The sequence below is a fragment of the Oncorhynchus kisutch genome, linkage group LG3 (genome assembly GCF_002021735.2).
Source record: "Oncorhynchus kisutch isolate 150728-3 linkage group LG3, Okis_V2, whole genome shotgun sequence".
NCBI classification, from domain to species: Eukaryota; Metazoa; Chordata; class Actinopteri; order Salmoniformes; family Salmonidae; genus Oncorhynchus; species Oncorhynchus kisutch.
The window spans coordinates 53,231,616-53,255,509 of NC_034176.2; the positions used below are offsets into that span (position 1 = coordinate 53,231,616).

The 23,894-nt window shown below is 41.1% G+C and overlaps 1 protein-coding gene across 4 annotated transcripts in view; it reads left to right on the forward strand.

Moving 5' to 3' along the window:
* The window catches only part of brsk2b (BR serine/threonine kinase 2b), a 179,944-nt gene that overhangs the window by 66,883 nt on the left and 89,167 nt on the right, over positions 1-23,894 (forward strand). The gene's annotated exons all lie outside the window — the stretch shown is intronic.

Genomic DNA, 23,894 nt, shown 5'->3' on the forward strand with positions numbered 1-23,894 from the left:
ACTCATGCTGCCAAACATACCCTTGTAAAACTGATCATCCTACCGATCCTCGACTTTGGCGATGTCATTTGGAAAATAGCCTCCAATACCCTACTCAATAAATTGGATGCAGTCTATCACAGTGCCATCCGTTTTGTCACCAAAGCCCCATATACTACCCATCGCTGCGACCTGTACGCTCTCGTTGCCTGGCCCTCGCTTCATACTCGTCGCCAAACCCACTGGCTCCAGGTCATCTATAAGACCCTGCTAGGTAAAGTCCCCCCTTATCTCAGCTCGCTGGTCACCATAGCAGCACCCACCTGTAGCACGCGCTCCAGCAGGTATATCTCTCTGGTCACCCCCAAAACCAATTCTTCCTTTGGCCGCCTCTCCTTCCAGTTCTCTGCTGCCAATGACTGGAACGAACTACAAAAATCTCTGAAACTGGAAACACTTATCTCCCTCACTAGCTTTAAGCACCAGCTGTCAGAGCAGCTCACAGATTACTGCACCTGTACATAGCCCATCTATAATTTAGCCCAAACAGCTACCTCTTCCCCTACTGTATTTATTTATAATTTTGCTCTTTTGCACCCCATTATTTCTATCTCTACCTTGCACATTATTCCCCTGCAAATCTACCATTCCAGTGTTTTACTTGCTATGTTGTATTTACTTCGCCACCATGGCCTTTTTTGCCTTTACCTCCCTTATCTCACCTCATTTGCTCACATTGTATATAGACTTATTTTTCTACTGTATTATTGACTGTATTTGTTTTACTCCATGTGTGACTCTGTGTTGTTGTATGTGTCGAACTGCTTTGCTTTATTCTTGGCCAGATCGCAATTGTAAATGAGAACTTGTTCTCAACTTGCCTAACTGGTTAAATAAAGGTGAAATAAAATAAACCTAACCCTGAACATACCGAAACAAAACGAACTGTGCAAGAGAATCCATCCGAATTGCCTAGTTAAATGAAAACAATGTTTAAAAATCTGAGTATGATACTATTGCATTGACATGCAATACTGGGCAATCAATACTGATTGGAATAACCAATCAGAGCTGCAGTAGGCCTATATGCAAATAGACCATTACCGTATATGGATCTGTGCCATTTACTTTGAACTGGACTGTGTTTACACTGCAGCATGATCGGTTGTGAGTAGATGCGCTTGTTTTGAGATCAAAGCGAGAGCTGCATGTAGTCACGTGTGCACATTTTGTTCATATCCTTTGCTAGTTAGTGAGTTAATAGCCCAGTGAGAGATTCTTTGTTGTTAGCAATAGTGGAGTGATTGCTTCCTACAAGAGCACAAAATAGATTTTTTTTTGTCTTTCAGGGGCAGAGTGGCATTTTGAGACGGTCTTGAGTAAGCTAAGTAGCTAATAGGCAGAGGGTAGTATAATTGGTCTGATTCTCTGTAATAATGGTATCGGACTAATAATGCATTTTATTTTGTAAAATGTTTTCTTGCATCAAACAACACAACATTTTCAGCCACCTTGTCTGAAGGACAAGTAGATGCATGTTTTTTTCAAAGGCCACATTGAACACCACACATTGGCTGCTACTGTAGGCTGAATGATAGAACAGCTATTTCCATGTTAAAATGGTATGGGATGCATTTTCTCAAATGTTTTTGATGGTAGGCCACTCTGGTATGCCTACATTATGATCAAATAACCACAGGAGACTACTCGGGCATCTGTTAAAACTGTAACTTAAAGATGGGTACAGCCACCGTGTTCACAGTTAACTCGCGCTGGAAGTTGCGCAGACGTTTGCGCTCAGCAGATCTTAAATTTGCTCAGTGCCATTTTTTTTATACAGGGACCATTGCCTATTTCTTTGAAGTTTTTCAATAGATTTTACTTTTTAAATAAATACTTGTAGTCATATTGTGCAATACGTTATGAAATAAAGCAGATCGCATTCTTCATTTCACGTGTCACATTATTGTACACTATGAAGCTTATAGTAGTTCCCCAGAACAGTTGAGCCAGTCACGTGTTTGTTTGTAAATAGCACAACGGGAGAAAGCGGGAGCAGGTGAGTCCAGTTGTGTATTGACAGGGTGAGTTTCAAATCGAATCAAATGACATTTTATTGGTCGCATACACATATTTAGCAGATGTTATTGTGAGCGTAGCGAAATGCTGGTGTTCCTAGCTCCAAAAGTCCAGTAATATCGAACAATTCACAACAAAACGCACAAATCTAAAAGTACAAGAATGGAATTAAGAAAGATATAATATTAGGACAAGCAATGTTGTGAGTTCGGAGTACACATATAGTATACACAGTACCAGTCAAATGTTTGGACACACCTACTCATTCCAGGGTTTTTCTTTCTTTTTACTATGTTCTACATTGTAGAATAATAGTGAAGACATCAAAACTATAAAATAACACGTATATGGAATCATGTTGTAACTAAAAAACGTGTTAAACAAATCTAAATATATTTAGTATTTTAGATTCTCCAAAGTAGCCACCTTATGCCTTGATGACAGCTTTGCACAGTCTTGGCATTGAGGTTGCTACTGGTAGCAGTTTTTTGGGGCGCCCCCTTCTGTACTAAGCCGGTAATACCAGATTTAACCCGGTATGAGAGAAGGACGGTATGAGAGAAGGACGGTATGAGAGAAGGACGGTATGAGAGAAGGACGATATGAGAGAAGGACGGTATGAGAGAAGGACGGTATGAGAGAAGGACGGTATGAGAGAAGGACGGTATGAGAGAAGGACGGTATGAGAGAAGTACGGTATGAGAGAAGGACGGTATGAGAGAAGTACGGTATGAGAGAAGGACGGTATGAGAGAAGGACGGTATGAGAGAAGGACGGTATGAGAGAAGGACAGTATGAGAGAAAGACGGTATGAGAGAAGGGCGGTATGAGAGAAGGATGATATGAGAGAAGGACGGTATGAGAGAAGGACGATATGAGAGAAGGACGATATGAGAGAAGGACGATATGAGAGAAGGACGATATGAGAGAAGGGAGAAGGACGGTATGAGAGAAGGACGGTATGAGAGAAGGACGGTATGAGAGAAGGACGGTATGAGAGAAGGACGGTATGAGAGAAGGATGTAACTTCGAACGGCACTTCCTCAACATATGCCTGCATTCACTCTGTATTTGTACGCAGCGTCTCTGAGAGCGAGAGAGAAAAGAGTGACAGAGTGAGAGAGAATGTGATTTTGTATTAGTCACCTCATTAATGAAAGATGGAGGCTTGCTGTTGGCTGCGTGTGAGAGGAGGAGTGGTTAGGGGTAGCCTAGTGTGTGATCAGCCCCCATGGGGTATCGAGGGGAAGGGGCATGTGGAAGGAAGGATAGCCCCAACCTTGACATAGATTACCTTCACAGAATTTAAGCCTACGAATGCATATCAACCTCTGGGTAGAAAATGTTTATCCTCTGGCTAGAAAAATCAGCTAATTCCACAGTTGTGATGAGTGGAAAAATAGATTGTTGCATTGAGCATCGTGCAGCCTATGGACGGGCGGGTTGTTTCGCAACAAATCCAACACATGCGCAACTATGGGTCAAAACAGACGGAGCTGGCTTAGATTGTTGAAAACTATACTTCATCTCCAATATTAATTGAAAACATAAATACATTTGCACAGTGAGGACTTGTTGTCTCTCAATACATTATTACAGTTGTTGGTTAGCTAGCTAGCATATTGTTTGCCATATTAGCATTGACATGAAATCAGTCAAAACACCTCAAGACAAGACATGGTATCAAAAACAAGATAGCAAGACTAGCTGACGCGAGTCGCTTACGATTCCCCATATGGCAGTTTGCTGTAATTGTTGGTAGCTAACTGGCCATCCAGAACCACAACAACTCACTGACTTCTGCCCCGTTGAAGCGTGCGCATCGTTTTTGTGATGTTGTCAGCTGACCCATGGAACACAGTTCAAATCCAAAGGGGTCTGAAAATGTGAACATTAGATTATATAAGATCTGGAAGTAAACTGATCCATTTGTTTTATGAACTATGCATTTTATCAACCGAGAGAATTTGAAAATGGGCTAATAGCGAGAAACTTTTTTTATCTGAATGATTTTACACACCCAAGCCATAAGACTCCTGAACACCCCCCCCCCTCCCCCCAACCCCTCTTTTAAGCTGCTGCTACTCTCTGTTTATCATATATGCATAGTCACTTTAACTATACATTCATTTACATATGTACATACTACCTCAATTGGCCTGACCAACCAGTGCTCCCGCACATTGGCTAACCAGGCTATCTGCATTGTGTCCCCACCACCTGCCAACCCTTCTTTACGCTACGCTCTGTTCATCATATATGCATAGTCACTTTAACCATATCTACATGTACATACTACCTCAATCAGCCTGACTAACCGGTGTCTGTATGTAGCCTCGCTACTTTTATAGCCTCGTTACTGTATATAGCCACGCTACTGTTTTTCACTGTCTTTTTACTGTTGTTTTTATTTCTTTACTTGCACTATTGGTTAGAGCCTGTATGTAAGTATTTCACTGTAAGGTCTACCTACACCTGTTGTGTTCGGCGCACGTGACAAATAAACTTTGATTTGATTCTGTCCCATTCTGAAATTGAAAGCTAATCATTGGGACTTTGTTTCTCTCTCTCCCCTCCCCCTCTCTGCATGCTCTCCTCTGACGAACATCTGCTGCCGTTGGTCTTTATTCAATGGTTCAACAACAGGTAAGAACAGATCTTGTGTAGTCATATTACGTATATGTTACTTACTGAAGATAAGACTTTATTGCAATCCATTCTTGTGCCATACATTTTCCCCTGATGCCCAATCTGGGCTTTTGGGGCCTCAGTGCGTGTAGGCGTGGAGACTTTTGTTCCAGCCCAGCAATAACATACCTAATCAACCGCTCACTACGCCCTTGATTGGTTGAATCAGATATTTCACCGCTGGACTGGGACCAAAGCGGTGACCAGTGAATAGAATCGGATGTTTAATCCATGGTATGAAATCAATGTTCAAGTCCATTTCAGTCTATTCTGTCTCATTAACCTTCCATAGTGAGCAACATGACAATGAGAATGACTCCCCAGTGTATTCGAATGAGTGGTGTGTGTGTGTGGCGGTGGGGTTGGGTGTGTGTGTGTGTGTGAGTGGGTTCGGTGCGTGTGCACGTGCGAGTGCGCATGTTATGGTCTCACTGGAAAACCCACACAGGCAGGTAATCAATACCACAATGCACCAGGCAGCTAAGAACCCAGGTGTGATTTGATTGGATGAGGGCAAAGGAGGTAGCCATTAAATGAGTGAAGGTGCAATGTCCCTTTTCAGAACGGGAACAGTGTAGCTGTCATTATCTTTTTGATTTATATGAGTATATGGTATGAGTATGTAGCATGGAGTACAGCTGTATGGTCTCTGCGGAGTGTACATGAAGGTGGTTGTTGTTGTGTGTGTACAATATGTGCATAATAAGATATGTCTCTGTCTGCATGCGTGCTTTGTGTGTGTGTGTGTGTGTGTGTGTGTGTGTGTGTGTGTGTGTGTGTGTGTGTGTGTGTGTGTGTGTGTGTGTGTGTGTGTGTGTGTGCGTTTCTGTTCAAAATTGTCAAATGTGTCAAGCGTCTTAGTTCTAAAGATGGCAGTCGGGTCATCAGGTGGACTGTGGACTGTGCTCTCTCTCTCTCTCTCTCTCAGTGTGTGTGTGTGTGTGTGTGTGTGTGTGTGTGTGTGTGTGTGTGTGTGTGTGTGTGTGTGTGTGTGTGTGTGTGTGTGTGTGTGTGTGTGTGTGTGTGTGCGTGCGTGCGTGCGTGTGTCCATATGTAGATGAGAGTCTATGGAAGACAGAGTAAAGTGTGTTTGTGTGGGAGAATATGGCTTGTGTCTCCAACATCTGTGTGAGTGAACGTGTGTGTGTGTGTGTGTGTGTGTGTGTGTGTGTGTGTGTGTGTGTGTGTGTGTGTGTGTGTGTGTGTGTGTGCGTGCGTGTGTCCATATGTAGATGAGAGTCTATGGAAGACAGAGTAAAGTGTGTTTGTGTGGGAGAATATGGCTTGTGTCTCCAACATCTGTGTGAGTGAACGTGTGTGTGTGTGTGTGTGTGTGTGTGTGTGTGTGTGTGTGTGTGTGTGTGTGTGTGTGTGTGTGTGTGTGTGTGTGTGTGTGTGTGTGTGTGTGTGTGTGTGTGTGTGTGTGTGCGCGTGTGTGTCCATATGTAGATGAGTCCATGGAAGATAGAGTAAAGTGTGTTTGTGTGGGAGAATATTGAAACACTACTGGCTTGTGTCTCCATCATCGGTGTGAGTGAATGTGTGTCTTTGTGTGTGTGTGTGTGTGTGTGTACGTGTGTGTGCGCGTGTGTGTCCATATGTAGATGAGAGTCCATGGAAGATAGAGTAAAGTGTGTTTGTGTGGGAGAATATTGAAACACTACTGGCTTGTGTCTCCAACATCGGTGTGAGTGAATGTGTGTCTTTGTGTGTGTGTGTGTGTACGTGTGTGTGTGTGCGTGTGTGTGTGTGTGTGTGTGTGTGTGTGTGCACGTGTGTGTGTGTGTCCATATGTAGATGAGAGTCCATGGAAGATAGAGTAAAGTGTGTTTGTGTGGGAGAATATTGAAACACTACTGGCTTGTGTCTCCAACATCGGTGTGAGTGAATGTGTGTCTTTGTGTGCGTGTGTGTGTACGTGTGTGTGTGTGCGTGTGTGTGTGTGTGTGTGTGTGTGTGTGTGTGTGTGCACGTGTGTGTGTGTGTCCATATGTAGATGAGAGTCCATGGAAGATAGATTAAAGTGTGTTTGTGTGGGAGAATATTGAAACACTACTGGCTTGTGTCTCCAACATCTGTGTGAGTGAACATGTGTCTGTGTGTGAGAGTATGTGGGTGTCTTAATAGTCCCTGCCATTGACTCTATCATTTGAAAGCCCCAAGAGATACAGCCTTAGCAGTACTAGCTCTCTGTCTCTCTGTTTCTCACTCTCTCTGCCTCTCTCTGTCTCTCTCTCTGTCTGTCTGTCTCGCTCTCTCTCTCTCTCCGTTTCTGTCTCTCTCTCTGTCTCTCTCTGTCTCTCTCTCTGTCTCTCTCTCTGTCTCTCTCTGTCTCTCTCTCTGTCTGTTTCTCGCTCTCCAGTGGGTGTAGATGTGTGTGTGTGTGTGTGTGTGCAGATGTAGGTTGCTGGAAGGCACTACAGGAGCAAACAGAAATCATACAGCAGACCAAGAGTACTAAAACAATGCCTTGCAGCCTTGCAGAGGTATTTGTAAGTGATTATAGCATATGACAACAGCCACAACAGCACTTGTCTTCTGTACTGCCTTTGAGTTTGAAATTACCAAGGCAACTCTTCTGCAGCAATATGTACAGTACTTTTGATGGACAATATCACACAAATTGATTTGAATTTGAATGGAATATTCCGTGCACTCAGAATCCATACTATTAGTAGAGAGATGAGAGGGGATTTGTACATTAGGCCTCATTAATATTATATTGTGTTTGGCTTGTGTTTTGTGTAGTCATAACACAACACCTGCATTGTCACTGTGCAGAAAGACTTATACTAGAAACCTTGTAATACTGGTCTTAATGTAGAACCTCACAGGGCCCCTTTCATATAAAGTGCATTCAGAAAGTATTCACACCCCTTGACTTTTTCCGGATTTTCTTTATTTAAAGTTGATTAAATTGGGATTTTGTGCCACTGGCCTACACACAATACCCCATGTCAGAAATTCCTTTTCGAACATGTGAACTTTCATGTGCCCTAATATCGAACTTGTATGTCATCTGTAAATACGAATAAAGTTGTTAAATTACGAGCCTAGTTGGTTTAGCCACAGAAAAAGTCAGCACCCTTTCCTTTCCGCTAACCATGATTGGCTGAGATAATGAGTGGGCTGGATATGCCGAGAGATGAGTTTGGATTGGTCTGCGGTTTTGCATCTTGTGTCTATAAGATGAGCTAAATGAGCTAAATGAGCTAAATAATCCTCTCTACTTCAGTTTTTTCAAAATATATTATGTTAGCTATGGAGAACTGCAATTATGTTACTCAATCACTCAATTATTCAACTGCCCAGAATTTATCAGGCACTATCGACAAAGGTCAGTAGGAAAAAGTTGTGATGGACTACTTTCTGGACGACGATCGTGCCATGCAATGCTGACTCCCTCTCATTTCATAACACGTTTTGAAATCAGTGGAACACGACAGGCCAAACAAGCTGTGCAAACTAAACGGAAACAACACAGGATTTATTATAAAAGGGCCTGCAGTCTGCCATGAAGCTTTCAACCATGTACACAGGTAAGAATCTAGCTAAATATTCAGATATTGTACGTTTCTAATTTAGTCAGAAAGTTGTTCTCATTGCAAGCTAAAGCTTGCTGTCAGCTAGCCAGCTGAAGTTTGATGGCTGGCTTGCTAACTAACCATTAACCTAGCATTATTTGGTTAACTTTAGCTTGCTATGACAATCGGTTTATATTGCTCGTAACGTTACTCTATGGATTGGGATTAGAGGTCATTGTTTAGCTAGCTACCTAACGTTAACGCGACATGTCGAAACAAAAGATCCCAAATCAAAGCTTGCTGTTAGCTAGCTAACGTTAGCTGAGGTTAGGTCGCTGGCTTGCTAGCTAACATTAACTTATGTGTATGAAGTGTGTGTAACGTTAGTGATGTTTTCTCAGAATGCCATTTCATATTGCTAGTTATAGCCTAATGGTAGCTAGCTAACATTGAACTTATTGGTTAACTTTAGCGAGCTATGACAATCGGTTTGTATTGCTAGCTAAAGCTTGCTGTTAGCTAGCCAGCTGGCGTTAGATGGCTGACTAGCTACAGTAGCTAACATTACCTGTATGAACTGTGTGTAGTGATGGTATCTCAGAATCCCATTTCACACCTATTGTATAATAATGCTGAAATATTTGTATCTGGAATTTGTCTTTCCGCATTAATCAGTAGAACACGGCTGACTCTAATCCATCAGTCATACAGTCATCAAAAAGAGAGCTGGCCCAAGCAAGCAAAGGCAGCAGGCAAGTCATCAACTACATGCACCATTGCTTCACGAACTACGGAGTTGGGAAAACACTTGTGGACCTGAGTTGTGATTACTGCAGTGGCCAAAACAAGAACTAGTTTGTGCTCTGGTATTGTGCCTGGTGGACCATGCACACGCTCCACCACAATCTGGACCTTCATTTCCTGATCACAGGCCACACCAAGTTTGCCCCTGACTCATGCTTCGGCCTCATCAAGCAGCGCTTCAGAAATACCATAGTGAATACTTTGTCTGAGATTGCTGGTGTTGTGAAGGACAGCACTGTGACAAGGGTCAACATCCCACAGTTGGTTGGACTGGAGGATGGTACAGTGCAGGTGAAAAGCTTTGGTTGACAACAACACCTGCCTCCGTACTTCAGGCCGCTGCCACAGATCATGCAGTTCCAGCACAAAGGGTAAAACATTATTTTCTTTGTATGAGGAATTGATGTTGTGCAGGGTTGTAAATGTCTTCAGATTTTTCTTATTCCCTGTTTTACAGCTTCGATGCTCTGGAGCCTGGTGTTGTCGCCAAGGAGTGTTCAGACTGTTGGGACCAGGTTTCAGCTGCTGCGCAACGCTGACATCCTTCCTCCCATAGATTGTCTGCCTGTAAAAGCACCACCTGGACTGGACACAGCTAGACAAACTATCGTTTTGACAAGATCAGGGAGTTTTGCAACAAATAGGCTATGGACATCACATGCCCTGCACCAAAGTCAAGGGCAGGATAGAAACAGGCTTTCCGAACATACAGTGCCTTGCAAAAGTATTCATCCCCCTTGGTGTTTTTCCTATTTTGTTGCATTACAACCTGTAATTTAAATGGATTTTTATTTGGATTCCATGTACTGGACATACACAAAACAGTCAAAATTGGTGAAGTGAAATGGAAAAAATAACTAGAAAAGTGGTGCGTGCATAAAAAATGAAAAGTGGTGCGTGCATATGTATTCACCCCCTTTGAAATGAAGCCCATAAATAAGATCTGGTGCAACCAATTACCTTCAGAAGTCACATAATTAGAAAAAAATATCAGAAACTTTGAACATCCCACGGAGCAGTATTAAATCCATTATTTAAAAAATGGAAAGAATATGACACCACAACAAATCAGCCAAGAGAGGGCCGTCCACCAAAACTCAAGGACCAGGCAAGGAGGGCAACAAAGTGAGACACAGAGATGCAACAAAGTGACCAAAGATAACCCTGAAGGAGCTGCAAAGCTGAGCTGCAAAGACATTTTTTGGTTCGCCAAAAGGCATGTGAGAGACTCCCCAAACATATGGAAGAAGGTACTCTGGTCAGATGAGACTAAAATTTAGCTTTTTGGCCATTAAGGAAAACGCTATGTGTGACGCAAACCCAACACTTCTCATCACCCCGAGAACACCATCCCCTCAGGGAAGCATGGTGGTGGCAGCATCATGTTGTTGGGATGTTTCATTGGCAGAGACTGGGAAACTGATCAGAATTGAAGGAATGATGGATGGTGCTAAATACAGGGAAATTCTTGAGGGAAACCTGTTTCAGTCTTACAGAGATTTGAGACTGGGACGGAGGTTCACCTTTCGGCAGGACAATGACCCTAAGCATACTGCTAAAGCAACACTCAAGTGGTTTAAGAGGAAACATTTAAATGTCTTGGAATGGCCTAGTCAAAGCCCAGACCTCCATCCAATTGAGAAACTGTGGTATGACTTAAAGATTGCTGTACACCAGTGGAATCCATCCAACTTGAAGGAGCTGGAGCAGATTTGCCTTGAAGAATGGGCAAAAATCCCAGTGGCTAGATGTGCCAAGCTTATTGAGACGTACCCCAAGAGACTTGCAGCTGTATTTGCTGCAAAAGGTGACACTACAAATGATTGACTTTGGGGGGGGGGGGGGGTGAATAGTTACGCATGTTTTTTTTTAATCTTACTTCTTGTTTGAAAAAAATATTTTGCATCTTCAAAGTGGTAGGCATGTTGTGTAAATCAAATGATACAAATCCCCCAAAATCCATTTTAATTCCAAGTTGCACGGCAACAAAATAGGAAATATGCCAAGGGGGTTCAATACTTTCACAAGCCACTGTAGATTCCCTTGTTCATGCGTGGTTTGGGCGGACCCGTCATCAGCACTATCTACATTGTCTCTATTCACATGACTCTCTACTAACAAACACGCCATACGTTGATGCTATTTTTTTTTTATCCTGTTGCTCAGCCACTTTACCCCTGATTGCATGCATGTTACTACCTCGTCTATCACTGATATTGTTATTGATATTGTTCTTGTCCATACTGTATATTTGATTTATATCGACACTATCTATTTCTGATATTGCTACTATGCAAGTAAACATTTGGCTGTCTACCTTCTGTAGAGCCCATCCACTTAGCAAGACTTAGCGAAATATTGATATATAAAATGAATATTGATGTGTGGTCGTAACATGATTTTGTGACATACCACAACAGTATCATGTGACTGTGTCTAGTGTCCACCACTTAAATATATGATGCATTTTTTTATGTACTATACGTGTGCACCTGGTATCAACTCAGGTTGCATGGCCTTAACTTATGTATGGAATGCTATGTGAGAAGTGCATGTGTAACAGTATATGAAGTATGCTAATCTATGGTGTGAAGATATTTGGGCAGTGGTGTAAAGTACTTAAGTATAAATACTTTAAAGTACTACTTAAGTCTCGTTTTTTTGTTGTGGTATCTGTACATTACTTTACACCCGAAAGTACTCATTACTTTTTTTCAAATTCAAACACTTATCAAGAGAACATCCCTGGTCATCCATGGTCATGCTTCTGATCTGGCAGACTCACTAAACACAAATGCTTCGTTTGTAAGTTATGTCTGAGTGTTGAAGTATGCCCCTGGCTATCATCAATAAATAATAATACAATTGTGCCAATTGTGCCATTTCAAAGTATAATTACATTCCCATTGTTCCTCAAAAATGATGTGTATGATATACCATTTTGTAGCTCTGAGTCTCTACTTTTATCCAATGTAAAAAAAAGAGAAGAAATTCTGATGTTGCTACATACCAAATCCAGGTGGGAAGTAACAAATGTGCTTAACAAGTCATAAGTTGCATGGACTCACTCTGTGTAAAATAATAGTGTTTAAAATGATGTTTGAATGACTACCTCATCTCTATACCCCACACATACAATTATCTGTAAGGTCCCTCAGTCGAGTCGTGAATTTCAAACACAGAATTAACCATAAAGATCAGGGAGGTTTTCCAATGCCTCACAAAGAAGGGCACCTATAAGTAGATGGGTAAAAAAACCACATTGAATATCCCTAGGAGCATGGTGAAGTTATTAATTACGCTTTGGATGGTGTGTTAATAAACCTAGTCACTACAAAGATACAGGTGTCCTTCCTAACTGAGTTGCCGGAGAGGTCAGGGATTTGCTAATTGAGTCTATACAGAATAAAACATATTCCAAAACATGCATCCTGTTTGCAATAAGCCACTAAAGTAAAACTGCAAAAAAATGTGGCAAAAGAAATGAACTTTAAGCATTATAAAAATTATGTTTGGAGCAAATACACATCACTGTGTACGACTTCATATTTTCAAGTATGGTGGTGGCTGCATCATGTTATGGGTGTTCTTGTCATCGACAAGGACTAGGGAGTTTTTTTAATGATAAATAACAGAATAGAGCTAAGCACAGGCAAAATCCAAAAGGAAACCTGGTTCAGTCTGTTTTCCAACAGGCACTGGGAGACAAATTCGCAATAACCTAAAACACAAGGCCAAATGTACACTTGAGTTGCTTACCAAAACAACATTGAATGTTCCTGAGTGGCCTAGTTACAGTTTTTACTTGAATTGGCTTGAAAATCGATGGCGAGACTTGAAAATGGCTGCTTAGCAATGATCGACAACCAACTTGACAGAGTTTGAAGGATTTAAAAAATAATATGTGCAAATATTGTACAATCCAGGTGTATTTGTGTTTGTATTTATTATGCTACTCTTCCTGGGGTCTGGCAAAATTAAGGCAGTTATACAATTTTTTAAACATTACAATACCTTCACAACAGATTTCACAACACATTGAAGTGTGTGTGCAATGCTCTTAGAGACACAGAAAGACTTACAACTATAATCGCTGCCAAAGGCGATCCGAACATGTATCGACTCAGGGTGTTGACAGATGTCAGATTTTTTTCTTCTAATCGTACTTTGTAACACAACAAAATGTGGAACATGTCAAGAGTTGTGAATGCTTTCTGAAGGCACTGTAGGTTAGATTGGAACTGGGTGGTGATAAGAGGAGTCTTGTGTGTGTGCGTTAGCATATGTTTGTGTAACACCTTGTCTGTATAATGGGATGCAAATAGGCCAATATACAGATTCCAACTGTGGCAGGACTAATGCATATTTCAGATATTCAGAGCTGTCGTCAATCAGCCTGTGACAGCTACAGATGCTTCCCTTCTGGAGGAAACTCCATCACAACACGCACACACAGACACGCAGACACACAGACACGCAGACACACAGACACGCAGACACACAGACACAGACACGCAGACACACACACACACACACACGCACACACTCAGTTGTTGTGATGTTCTATCCTCCTGACATCTGAAATAGTTGATCACTTGCTTGCGTGCATGTTTGAACTTGCCTTATTTTTTTCCATAAACCGAGTCAAAGTCGCTGAGAAAACTCGCAAACTGCGTTGATGTTCATCATCAACCCAAGTTCTGGAGGAGGCAGAAAGGCATTTCCGTGCAGCTGTTTGCTTTGCACTCTGTCGACTGCTGTTTAAAAATAGCAGCCTGAAGTGGTGCAGAAGAGTAGCCACTCGACTGTGGACTCCACTACGGAGTATGCACTAGAGAGTGTGTGAGTGTGTGTGGGTGGCAAACTGCACCCCTAGGCCATAGGCTTCGAACAACAGTACTTGATTGAAAATATTCTCTCTTGGTAAAATACGGCAGAGCCTGTAAAGAGATGACTCATAGCATTGTGTCCTTAGAACTGATGCCTCTATAGTCATGATAGCTCCAGCTAATACTCGGTAGACTCACAGTAACTGCATACGATCGCTTTGAACTTTAAACTCGCTATGAATGCCTTATTATAGTCAGTCAGAAATCATATTATTTTCCGTTGTCTGACGTTGTTAGTAAATATGATAGAATACACTACCGTTCAAAAGTTTGGGGCCACTTAGAAATGTTCTTGTAAGAAAAGCAATTTTTTTGGTCCATTAAAATAGCATCACATTGATCAGAAATACTGTACAGTGTAGACATGGTTAATGTTGTAAATGACTACTGTAGCTGGAAACGGCAGATTCAGAACATCTACAGAGGCGTACAGAGTCCCATTATCAGCAACCATCACTCCTGTGTTCCAATGGCACATTGTGTTAGCTAATCCAAGTTAATCATTTTAAAAGGCTAATTGATCATTAGAAAACCCTTTTGCAATTATGTTAACACACCTGAAAACTGTTGTCCTGATTAAAGAATCAATAAAACTGGCCTTCTTCAGATCATCTGGAGCATCAGCGTTTGTGGGTTTAATTACAGGCTCAAAATGGCCAGAAACAAACAAACTTTCTCCTGAAATTCATCTGTCTATTCTTGTTCTGAGAAATGAAGGCTGTTCCATGCAAGAAATTGCCAAGAAAAACGAAGATCTCGTACAACACTATGTACTACTCCCTTCACAGAACAGCGCAAACGGACTCCAACCAGAATAGAAAGAGTAGTGGGAGGCCCCAGTGCACAACTGAGCAAAATGACTACTATTTCAGGCAGAGTTCCTCTTTCCAGTGTCTGTGTTCATTTGCCCATCTTAATATTTTATTTTTATTGGCCAGTCTGAGATATGGCTTTTTCTTTGCAACACTGCCTAGAATGCCAGTATGCCTTAGTCGCCTTTTCACTGTTGATGTTGAGACGGATGTTTTGCGGGTGCTATTTAATGAGTCTAGTCAACAGGCAGTGATTTGTGGGATTAGATAAGAAACAGGCAATTGAACCCATAAGTGTTTGAATGTGTTTTAGTGTCAGTTTTGAGTCAGGGGTTGGAACCAAAGTTATTTTTCAATCATTTAGTTATATTTTCCATTACATTCCACTGTTCCGACCTGCAAAATAAAGTTCTGAACCAGTTCGAACCTGTTTATATCGTTCCTTTCTATTCCTTTTGTCACAATCGTTGGAAGCATACTCGGACCAACGTGCAGCGTGATCTGGGTTCCACATCTTTATTTAGAAATAAGTCAACCACATAACAAAACAATAAAGACTAAACGAAACGACAATGGAGTGCTGACATGCAACTACACATTAACAATATCCCACAAAACACAGGTGGAAAAAGCTACCTAAATATGATCCCCAATTAGAGCCAACGATTACCAGCTGCCTCTAATTGGGAATCATACAAAATCACCAACATAGAAAAACAAAACTAGAACCCCACATAGAAATAATAAACTAGACTAACCCCCAGTCATGCCCTGACCTACTCTACCATCGAAAATAAGGGCTCTCTATGGTCAGGACGTGACACCTTTTTAACACTAGAACCGCTAAAGCAGTCATTTTGACAGATTTTTTAATTTTTAAATTTATTTTACCTTTATTTATTGATCATCATTTTTTATTTGTATTGCTCTGACATTTAAAAAAAAACTCAGGCCCCATTATGTCCTTGATGTTTCCTAAATAAGTCTATGTAACACACTGCCATTGTTAGAATCTTAATATCACAAACAGAAATGGAGTTATAACCAGTTTTAGGAGGGCATATCATTTGTTTGAATGGTTTTCCATCGTTGCCCCTCCTTCTCCCAACAGAAGGGCCTGCTCCGCTCCTTCTTGCATTTGTAAATGCAGTGCCCAATTGATAATCCCCCTGACAATTGACTCGAAACTGAACCTAAAATATACCAACACAAATTTCACACGTATAACAACAGATTAAATACATTAAGTAAATTATGATGGGGAGAATGGGTGAGTTGATGAGCGTGGGGAAGTGAAAGTGTAATAATTATGCAATCATCAATTGTTAATGAAGAACAGGGTGGGCCATTCTATTTTATTGATATATTCTAATTATAGGCCTAATTTTAAAATGGTATGTAACCTATATCAGTTCATCGAATCGAAGCAGTCTTATCAGTCTACTTTGGCCTACTTGGAGTAGGCAACACAGCGAGAGCGTGCGTAAATGTACATGCTGAACGTCTTTCAATCTTTGGGAAAATATCGGGCAGCAGGCGCGAGTGTCGGAGAATGTGGTGATGAGGCTTGTGGAACCTTATATTGGCAAGGGGAGCAATGTCACCATGAACAATTCCTTCACTTCACTGTCATTGCGAACAAGTTGCTTGCAAAGAAAACAAGTCTGGCCGGCACCATGAACAAAGTGAGATGGGAGCGCCTTCCCTCCGTGCAAAATAAAGCACCTGCACAGCCGTTGTAGAGCAACAGTGCAGAAGAATGACAAGACAACTGGAAACAATCAAGAGAAAGCCGTATGCTATTACACACTACAACCAAACAAAGGAATGTCAAAGTGTGTCAAGCAAGTGAACAAAATGTGGAAACAGTCAAGGGGTCTGAATACTTTCCGAAGGCACTGTAGCTCGACAATAAATTACTTCACCAATCAGTGCGGATAGAGCAGATTGCTATGGACCGGGCAAGTTATAGTTATTTACATGAGCGATGGACAGACAATCCGGGAGCAGGATACGTCAGAAATGTTGTGGGTGGGGGGAGAGCGAGAGAGGGTGGAGGAGGCTTCACTTGAAGTGCTGGGCATCTTGTTATGACATGCATTGTCTGAATTAGCTAGGCCCACAGAATTTTACCTATGGAGGAGCAGCTTTTAATGAGGAACTTTGAACGTTTTTGAATTTCAGAGAGTTGGCTTAATGTTGGACCAGAGCTAGCTAGCTAATAAGCTTGTGTGTGCAGAGCTGCACCAGAATAAAAAAACTGATTTGACCTTTTTAAATAAATAAATCCAACTTGAAACATAATAACTTCTAGCATCCTCAATTAACTAGCATTGAAAATGTTAATCCATTCTTCTGTTATTAAAAAGATCTCCCTAATTTCTGAATCACGCTTGTGAAGTCAGTAGGCTACAGCAGCCTACGCACACACAGGTAGCTGTCATGACGTTGCCCTATTGGGGGAGGTTTATGACCCCCATAAATAATAAATACCTTTCCACTTTTGTAACATAGAGAGTCTGGTAACACTGAAAGGTGGGAAACAGTACCATATTTCGGTAATCGAACCAGTTGAAAATATGCGTTGGTACTTAATGAATATGACCTCAGATCAGTTGTTGTCTGAGACATTACTACTGATGACAGGATGACATAAACTGTATCTTGGAAAGTCGACACATTCTAGTTATCAGATTCACATGGAATTGTTGTGCAATTTAAATGTTTAAACATGAAACTTTTTGAAAAGATTAAATTAATTAATTTTAGCTTCTTAAATTAGAGAACGGTTTGTCATAGAGAAACTCTGCTCACTTAGAGGCCCCGCCCAAGTGAACAGACACTAGTTGTAAACTCTGCTCACTTAGAGGCCCCTCCCAAGTGAACAGACACTGGTTGTAAACTCTGCTCACTTAGAGGCCCCTCCCAAGTGAACAGACACTGGTTGTAAACTCTGCTCACTTAGAGGCCCCGCCCAAGTGAACAGACACTGGTTGTAAACTCTGCTCACTTAGAGGCCCCTCCCAAGTGAACAGACACTGGTTGTAAACTCTGCTCACTTAGAGGCCCCGCCCAAGTGAACAGACACTGGTTGTAAACTCTGCTCACTTAGAGGCCCCTCCCAAGTGAACAGACACTGGTTGTAAACTCTGCTCACTTAGAGGCCCCGCCCAAGTGAACAGACACTGGTTGTAAACTCTGCTCACTTAGAGGCCCCTCCCAAGTGAACAGACACTGGTTGTAAACTCTGCTCACTTAGAGGCCCCGCCCAAGTGAACAGACACTGGTTGTAAACTCTGCTCACTCAGAGGCCCCGCCCAAGTGAACAGACTTTGGTTGTAAACTATGAAACATGCCCTTCTTTCACCACTATATAAACCCGTTGACGAAAATTCAACTTACTGTCCCGAGGACGTGATGATGACGGTCCTACGTTAAAAGAGCTCAGATAATAACCTAACGAAATTAGAATTGTGTTCAATGTGAGGAATGACACGCCGAAAGGATGAATTTAGACTATACCAGCCAGAATATAGCACAAGCTTAAAAGTATGGCAACTTGGTATGAACTTTGAAGTCTTATTCACTAAAGTAGTGATAGCTCCTAGCCGTTGCGTTAGCAACAGCAGCTATAAATGTGGTCTAGGAGAGGACGGACAGAGTATTCATTCTACCACGCTCCAGTTCAAGAGATCCATGCTGGAAAACCCGGCAGTCTATCTACGACCAATCTACCGAAGCGCAGCTCAGAGTAAATGTTTATTGCATTTTCCTTTTTCAAATGGGCGGTTATTTAGAATGCATAAGATACTGTATTTACGATAGCATAGCTACCTACGGACCGATAGAGACACAAAATCTTTTGTCCTCAGTCTTCCCGCTCTTTCATTCAAAACCCAACCCCCTTTCTTTGTGTAACCTGCCATCATATCTGTTCCATCCGCTAGGGACGTTTTGCTTTGTGACATGATTTGTAATCAATGTATGATCCATTCTGTGTAGATGTAATTCTGTGTGATTATTTAGGTATTTAGTAAATAAAGTATAAAGTATAAAGTATTTAGTAAATAAATAAGAAATAAATTAGAAATAATAAATAATTCTACCAAATGTTGTATTGCTGATTCAACTTGTTAGCCCAGGGTTCGTAAAGATAACCAAGAATTTACAACTTTCAGATGAGACTGAATAAAGTGATGATTAAATTTTGACTGCTACTGATGTAAACGATTACTAGGTCTTTAAGAGTTTATTCGGAAGATAACAGCTCTATAAACATTATTTAGATTAGCTTAATCAGGTAATATTAATTGCAGAGAAATGATTTTATAGAATAGCATGTCATATCAATTAATCCGGCATAGCCAAAGACACAACATATATGGTGCCCCCTGTGAGGAGTCTAAGATAAAACTAGGATGCACGCTTGGGTCAATTTGATAATACATATATGACGCCCCGTGCGAGGAATCTAAAATAGGATGACGCTTTCATTTTGTTTCAGACTGTATAAAATTGAAAAGCAGATGACATAATATACCAAGTTTATTATACACTATTGGAGTTGTAGACAGGAATTATTGGTGGTGCATGTGTGTGCTCTGGAGAACTGCCTCCTTGTTGTTCTGTGACGTGGTCAGTGGGTAGCGTATGTTATACATGTCTGTATTAGGGCTGATAAAGCTAATTATAGAAATCTGAGAAATAGAGCATTTGGCCAAACCCAGGGCTATTTCTGCCTCGGGCGTTTCAGACGCGGATAGGCTCGGTCATAATCCAGCCAATTGAAATTGAGTAGATATTAGCTTGACCAGCGATAATTATCTCTCTCTCGCATGTTTCCACGCAAGTAGACCACAGTGCATTTCATTTGCCGCGAGTTTGAACATAATAGTTATAAGTAAAACCTTTCCCTTGCTAAGGGAATCCTGAAAATGCACAAAGTAGGATTAGCTTGCATGAGATGCTAAGCTAACAAAGGGAAAAAACAGCCATTTTGTTCTCTTGTGCCACGTTGAAATTCCTCCGTCTTGCGGAATGGAAGTCTCACCCCGGGTACTTCCGCTTGATTTCAGCGTGTGCCAGCAGTGACCTCTGAAGAATCACCAGTACTTTCCTTCAAGAAGAATTATTCAGGTGACACTCAAGTCGTTACTATCTAGACGGATATCTAGACGGATATCTAGACGGATATCGATGTCTCATTCAATTTAACTAATAAGTCAAATTGCCAGACTTACATTCTCAAGTGGATCTTTTAAATAATATCCAGATTGATTAGTTTTCTGAATGAGACACTGTAAACTTTTTCCAAATTAACCTAGATGAAGCAACTTCTCAGGTTAATTAAACTTTAATTCCCAAAGAGCCTATACAGGTTTGATGTATCATTAAATTGATCAATCAGTAACATTTTGTTTTTGCAAAACACATTCAGTAACCCCACCTCCAGTGGGAATTGCATGTGGCTTCGGCCTTAAGGAGAAATGTATCATAGTGGTGAATGTACCCTAACATTTGAACTACTGTTTAAATGTATGAAATCCAATCAATGGAGATTGTATGGATTATCATCTCATTCAATTTAATAAGTTAAATTGTTGAACATACCTTAATGTTCTTCTAATTAAATGAGACACTTTTAAACTTCCCATATTAACCTGGAGGAACTAACTTCTCAGGTCAATTACAGTTTAATTCCCAGATAGCCTATCCAGGTATGATTAATCATTATCATTGATTATGTCACGCCTTGGTCTTAGTATTTTGTGTTTTCTTTAATTATTTGGTCAGGCCAGGGTGTGACATGGGTTATTGTGGTGTGTTTTTGTCGTAGGGGTTTTGTGGGGTGTCTACGTAGTCTATGGCTGCCTGAGGCGGTTCTCAATCAGAGTCAGGTGATTATCGTTGTCTCTGATTGGGAACAATATTTAGGCAGCCATATTCTGTGAGTGTTTTTGTGGGTGATTGTTCCTGTCTTTGTGTTTGCACCAGATAGAGCTGTTTCGGTTTTCATTACTTCATTCCGTTAGTTTTGTAGTTTCTGTATTTATAGGTTTTCCGTCATTAAAATATATCATGAATCATCATCACGCTGCATTTTGGTCCGATCCTTGTTCTACCTCTTCGTCAGAGGAGGAGATAGAAGAGAGCCGTTACAGATTAATTAATTCAATTTGCTTTTGCAAACTCATTCACATCCAACTTTGACATTACTGGTACAGTACTGATTGTTCGGTAACATCTATAAATAGATTAAACTTGTCTTTGCAGCTTCCAACGAATTCCAAACCGAAAATTTGGAAAAAATAGGAAAACTCTTCCTCTAAATGTTTCTAATATTGTGCAAGCTATCAGTGGAGGTGGTCAACACTCCTCCGCTAATTAGTGAACCTCCACCCATAAAAGGATTGATCTCTGACCTCAGCAGCGATACCAACCGTAATTATGCCATGAGCGAAAAAAACTGCCGAAATTGCAAACACTCTCCAAAATCAACCATCAAACACAGGTTTTGTGACGGTTCTCTCCACTTTAGTACTTGTGTATCGCCATCAAAGATTGGCATCGGTTCAATACCACAGTGCACAGCTGAAGCACGTGCAAGACATGGCTAACGTGAGGGGACAGTTGGAAAGAACTGAGCAACTATTGACAAAAGCAGGAAATTATATCATTCTGCTAGTCGAGGAACTGCATTTAAAATCTGAACAATTAAAAGTAATTGCAAATACTTATGAAGATGAACGAGCACAAACTCTCCAACAAACTCGTTGTCTCCAGGAACAAATCGATTTAGCCAAAACTAAATATGATGTAGTCCACTCCAAACTAGATAATTCTGTCGAGTTATCTACAAACAGGAGTGCGCAATTTGATAACATGCAGGCAGTTTTTTTAAACGTTACTCAAGGTAACAATGTTCTACTCCAAATTCTGCAGACCAAAGACGATCAGACAAATCAGCAGAACTCATTGAAGTCACTTACCAAATGAATGATGAGAGAACTCGGGTGATGAAGATGGAAATATTGATTTCTAAGTAAGCGGAAGAAATCTCATCACTAAAAGTGCTAGGAGAGGATGGACAGAGTATTCATTCTACCACGCTCCAGTTCACCACTAGACATTCTTCAGAGGACAAGAGATCCATGCTGGACAACCCGGCAGTCTATCTGTGACCAATCTACCGAAGCGCAGCTCAGAGTAAATATTTATTGCATTTTCCTTTTTCAAATGGGCGGTTATTTAGAATGCATAAGATACTGTATTTACGATAGCATAGCTGCCTACGGCCTGATAGAGACACAAAATATTTTTGTTCCTCAGTCTTCCCGCTCTTTCATTAGGTAATATTAATTGCAGAGAAATTATTTTATAGAATAGCATGTCATATCACTTAATCCGGCATAGCCAAAGACACAACGTAGCCTACATGGGGCAGGTAGCCTACATGCACACACACTGGCAAAGATTTTCAGCTGGCAGGCAGACAGACACTGGAATACGTTTCTGAGTGACAGCGTGATGGCTTTGTTGCGTTTTTTGTGGGACTGAAAAAAATTCCCCGAACATAAAGAAACGTTATTAACTGGTTCCCATGCTTATAAAAAAATTGTTCTCTTCCGGAACAGTATAGATTTCTTTCGTTCCTGGTTCTGATTCTGTTCCTCAAAAAAAAATGGTTTTCTGTTCTGCTCCTTGAACAGGTTCCAGTTGAGTTGGTAATGAGATTTGTGAGATGTGTCATGCTGGTTATGTAGATGTGTTAATGTTAAAGGTCAGGTGACAGGTCATGACCAGATCATACCCCATCCTTTGACCTCCCTGACAGCTGACCTCTCACCATTTATCAGTAGAGCATCATCACTCCAGGCAGTGACGTGTTTGTGTGTGTGTGTGTGTGTATGTGTTCACAAGTATAGTGCTTACAGTGTATGTGTGTATACAGTAGTGCATGTGTACGCGTGTACGGGTGTGTGTTTCTCTGGGATTGCAAGATTGCGTGCCTACAGTGTGTGTATACAGTGCATTCGTAAAATATTCAGACCCCTTGACTTTTTCTCGCATTTTGTTATGTTACAGCCTCATTCATGAATGGATAAGATATATGTATTTCTACATATCTACACAAAATATCACACAATGACACATTTTTGCAAATGTGTTAAAAATAAAAAACAGAAATACCTTGTTTACACAACTATTCAGAGCCTTTCCTATGACACTAGAAATGCCATTGATCATCCTTGAGATGTTTCTAAAACTTGATTGGAGTCCAACTGTGTTAAATTCAATTGCTTGAACATGATTTGGGAAGGCGAACACCTGTCTATATAAGGTCCCACAGTTCACAGTGCATGTCAGAGCAAAAACCAAGCCATGAGGTTGAAGGAATCGTCCATGTAGCTCCGAGACAGGAATGTGTCGAGGCACAGATCTGGGGAAAGGTATCAACACATTTCAGCATTGAAGGTCCCCAAGAACACAGTGGCCTCCATCATTCTTAAATGGAAGGAGTTTGGAACCACCAAGACTCTTCCTAGAGCTTGCCACCGGGCCAAACTTAAGCAATCGGGAGGAAAGGGCCTTGGTCAGGATGGTGACCAAGAACCCGTCAATCAGGCCTATATGGTAGAGTGGAACCCGCCAAGACAACTCAGGAGTGGCTTCGGGACAAGTCTCTGAATATCCTTGAGTGGCCCAGCCAGAGCCCGGACTTGATCTTGCTCGAACATCTCTGGAGACACCTGAAAATAGCTGTGCAGTGGCACTCCCCATCTAACCTGACAGAGCTCGAGAGGATCTGCAGAGAAGAATGGGTGAAACTACCCAAATACAGGTGTGCCAAGCTTGTAGCGTCATATACAAGAAGACTTGACGCCGTAATCATTTCCAAATGTGCTTCAACAACATACTGAGTAAAGGGTCTGAAAACGTATGTAATTGTAATATTTCAGTTTTTATTTCTAATACTTTGAAAAAATGTCTAAAAACCTGTTTTTGCTTTGTCATTACGGGGTATTGTGTGTAGGTTGATGTGTAAAAAAGCAATATCATCCCTTTTAGAATAAGGCTGTAACGTAACAAAATATGGAAAAAGTTAAGGGGTCTGAATA